This window comes from Alexandromys fortis, unplaced genomic scaffold (genome assembly GCF_014885135.2).
Source record: "Alexandromys fortis isolate MF-2015 unplaced genomic scaffold, M_Fortis_MF-2015_v1.1 scaffold_129, whole genome shotgun sequence".
Lineage (NCBI taxonomy): Eukaryota > Metazoa > Chordata > Mammalia > Rodentia > Cricetidae > Alexandromys > Alexandromys fortis.
Genome location: NW_026068022.1, coordinates 5,076,845 through 5,081,440, shown reverse-complemented (window position 1 = coordinate 5,081,440; position 4,596 = coordinate 5,076,845).

The following is a 4,596-nucleotide window of genomic DNA, read 5'->3' as shown; positions in this document are numbered from 1 at the left end:
GACATCCTTGCTCGTGTTCTCCCTCCATCTGCTCCTCATTGGGACCTTGGGAGCTCAGTCCAGTGCTCCAGTGTGGGTCTCTGTCTCTATCTCCATCCATCACCAGATGAAGGTTCCCAGTGATGTCTCTCCTGGTGCCTGGACCAGAACTCCTTGCCTCAAGGATGTATTTTTGAAAGAAAAAAGAGGAATAGAAATGATTAAATAAATGGCTAGATTATTGAATCTACTTTAATCCAAAAAGCAACTATTAGTCTCAAAATATTTTATATTGGTGTGGATTTTGGTTTCTTGATACAAATTTAAAGTTATTTTTGTTATACTATATGTATGTTTCTACTCTTATTTGGGGTATTGTGCTTAGGCATCTCTTTTAAAAAAGTAACTTTTAATTAAAAATACAGGCTAGTAATTAGTGGTCTATAATAATCAAATGCGTAGTCATATTAGGTATGCTTTTAAGGTTAAACAAATATATTTTGATAAATAGATGGTCTTCAAATACTTCAAAGACCTACAGAATATGGCATTTAAAATGTTTTTCTTTGTGGCAAAAGCTAGTCACTGGGCAAAGAAACTGCCCTTGCCTCAATTGCTGACAGTGTACTGTCCAAAATGGACCAACAGGAGTCAAAAGAAAGTGACTGTCAAATTTCTCAAGACAAGATAGAATAGTGATTTCAAATTCTCTGCTTCTCAGAAATGTCTGTTAGATATATTATGTTGACCAAGATTTCTGTCCCACTTGATCCTGCAGTACAAATAAACATACAGAGGCCTACCGTAATTACAAACTGATTGGCCTATTAGCTCAGGCTTCTTATTAACTCTTATATCTTATTTTAGCCCATAAATCTTGTCTGTGGTAGTCATGTGGCTTGTTATCTTTTTTGGTGAGGCAGTCACATCTTGCTCTGTGTCTGGCTTCCTCTGTGTCTGGGTGATGACTGCAGACTGAAACTTCCCTCTTCCCAGAATTCTTGTTGCCCCACTTATACTTCCTGCTTGGATACTGGCCAATCAGCATTTTATTAAAAATAATACAAGTGACAGTATAAAAAAAACATTGTCCCACAGCAATACTAGGCCAGTAGGTGAAAGTTGGATGCCCCAACATTACAAAGAAACTATTGGTGATTGTCTAAGCAACCAGATGTACCTGTCATTTGATAGTATTATATCCTTCTGGAGTCTTTGATTGAGTTAAAAGACTAAAGAGTTAGAGTAATAGGTTTTCTTAGTTATGATAAAAAAGTAAATTTTATATAAAACTTTAAACTCACAAAGATAAGACAGATAATAGAGTGTTTTCTCTAAATTTTCCAAATGCAAATGGACTGGATATTGTAACTATAATTCTTACTTGATAACTCTTTTGTTGTATATAGTTTCACTATGTTAAAATTAAAGCCTTCCTGTCAATTATATTTAAAAAAAAGGCAGAGATGTTGTGGAATAATCTTCTACTGCACTCTCATTGTTTTAATAAAGAGTTATCAGTAATTAGTCAGGAAGAGGTTAGGTGGGAGAGCCAGACTGTAAGAATACTGTGACAAAGGGTGAAGTCACCCAGTCAGACCTAGAGGAAGCAGGATATGTAGAAGATGAGGTAACTAGCCATGACCCACATGACAGCATGTAAATTAATAGAAATGGGTTAGTTTAAGTTGTAAGAGCTGGTCAGTAATAAGCCTAAGCTATTGGCAGAGCATTTATAATTAATAATAAGTCTCTATGTAGGTTAATTGGGAACTGGCTGCCAGGACAAAATATTTTCCTTATTAGCTACAACACTATGGAGAACTGGTCCTGCCCCTCACCAGCTGAAACACTTAGAAGAGAGGGTACTACATGTCACCTGGGCAGCACAGTAGAGATGATCCTGTTTGCAGTGGCAAGGATAAGCTTGCCCTAAGGGTAGGAAAATGGGAGAGCAGGTTATATCTGCCATGTGGTGAGGGAAAGATGATTCTCTTGGCCTTTGCCATCTGTAGTGGGTGGGGAACATGACCCAACCTCTCACTAGCTGCAGCACTCAAAATAACAAGCCCTCTGCCTCCTGGACAACACAGTAGAGTTGACCCTGTAGAAAGGGGCATTGATGAATCAACCCTGAGGGTGTAAGGAGGCATAGCTGGTACCACCACTCTCAGCCAGCATTAGTATGGTGGGGGGGGCAAGGAAAGATGCCCACTCCCTTAACCCAGTGGCTTCCAACTGGCAAGGGAAATGACCCCTTACCAGCTGTAACAATTGTGAAAACAGGCCCTGCACCTCATCTGGGAAGCACAGCAGAAATGACCCAGTTGATGAGAGCACAAGTGTGCTGCCCTAGATATGTGAGCACGGGAGACCTGGTCCCACACCTCACCTGCTATATGATGATGTGGGTGGAGAGAGATGCTCCCCCATCAACACCTGAGACAGCTAGGAGAGCTGTCCCTGAGGTCATAAGAGCAGGAAAGCTTCCCCTGCCCCCTACCATCTGCAACACTCAGGAGAGCAGGCCCTGTACCTCATCTGGGAAGCACAAAAGAGCCTACCCAACTGGCAGAGGTGAACTAGCCCTGAAGTTGTGAATGTGAAAGAGTTGCCCCCACATTCACTGCTCACCACCTCTGACAGATGAGGGAGCCAATCCTCCCCTTTCCCAGTAGCAGCTCTCAGAAGAAGGCCTTGCTCCTCACCTAGCCAGCATAGTACAGTTGATGCTGTTGGCAGAGGTGTGGGTGAGAAAGCCCGAGGGTGTGAGGGTGGGATAGTTGGCTACACCCCAGTCATCAGCTATCTAGTGGCTGATGCAAGAGGAAGATGCCCTTCTCCTCTTATCATTGCCAACTGTGGTGGGTGCAGGAGCGAACACCCCCTTACCAGCTGCAGCACTTGGAAAAGTAAACTCTGCAATTTCTTGGGCATCACATTAGAGCTGACCCTATTGACAGGGGATCAAATAAGCCCCTCCAAGAATGTGAACATGGGAAAACTGCTCCCACCTCTCATCTGCCATGTGGTAACATGGGTGGGGTAGAAATTCCCTCCCCCTCCCTGCCTATCAATGCCTGAGGCAGGTGGGAAAGCTAGCCCTGGGTTCATAAGAGCAGGAGAGCTGCCCCTTCTGCCCCACCAGCTCCAACACTCAAGAGATCAGGCCCTGCACCTCACCTGGGGAGCACAATAGAGCCAATCCTGTTGACAGACGTGTGAGAGAGCCAGGACCAGAGTTGTGGGCATGGCAAAGCTATCCCCATTACTTATCTGTCATGTGTCAACATGGTTGGGGAGAGATCGTCTACCTCCCACACCCACATATCAATGCCTGAGGCAGGTGGGAGCTGGCCTCAGGTCATAAGAGGAGAACTGGTCTTTTACCACATCAACTGTAACACTGGGGAGAATGGCCCCTACACCATGCCAGCGCAATACAGTAGAGCTGACCCTGAAGGTGTAGATGTGGAAGAACCGACCCTGGGGATGTGGAAGCAGGGGAACTAGTGCTGCCCCTTCCTCATCATTGCAAGGGGTGAACTAGCCAGGGCAATGCAGGAGACCACCACCCTGGTGATGAAGACAAGGAAGAGCTGGCTGGCTGACAAACCATGGAAGTACTCAGGCCCAGAACCAGAGTGAAGCATGATTAATAAAACTCAGAGACAGATATTGGAGTTCAGCCTGAAGACCAGGAAAGCAAAGCAGCCAGCCACTGGCTCTTACCTCAGCCACAGTCCGAAAATGGTGATCCTGTCTCCAGGAAACCTCCAAATGAGACTAAATGTGGTCTTCTCCCATTTTATAATCCTCTCTAATTGTGGGATTAAGGGCATGCACCACTACTGCCTGGTTTCTATAGCAAGTAAGTGTGGCTACTGGGATTAAAGGTGTGCGTCATTGTGGCTATTTGTAAGGATGGCTAATGTTTTACTTTTCTGATCTTCAGGCAAGCTTTATTTATTAAAAGACAAATGAAATGCCACTGCACCATCACAGTTTGCCCACCCCAACATCTACCCCGTCTGTGATCTGCTTCAGCATGTGAAAGGACTGGTCCTGCAGACCCAAAGCTGCAGGATCTCACAACACAGGGAAACAGCAGGATATCCATGAGGAGTTTGAGTGAAAGCTGAGCATCAATGGTATAGCAGAAACCAGAGGCCTAGAACCAGACCAATGACTCTGCAATGAACAGTTTCAAGTAAAGACATATGGGAAAAGGGTCTACTGTGTAACTCACTGTGTCATACTACAGCTTCCATGCTTGATTTTTTTCATCTCTCTTTTCTTCTTTTTTTTCTCTTAAATTTTATTTTATTTTATTGGGGGGTAGGTAGCAAAGGCAGATATGAATCAATGGAAAAATCAATGGGATAGAAATGCATGATGTGAAGGACACAAAGAGTAAATGAAAAGAAAGCTAAAAAAGTATCAAAATGAAAACTATGTGGAAAGTTTATTCTTAGAAGAAAATCTAGAAGCATAGGTTTATGATTGTAGAATGGGGAATAGTTTCTTAATACTTATACAATTTTTTTTTAATTTTTTTATTTTTTTAATATAGTTTTTTTATTAAAAAAAAAAAAAGATTTCTGCCTCCTCCCCGCC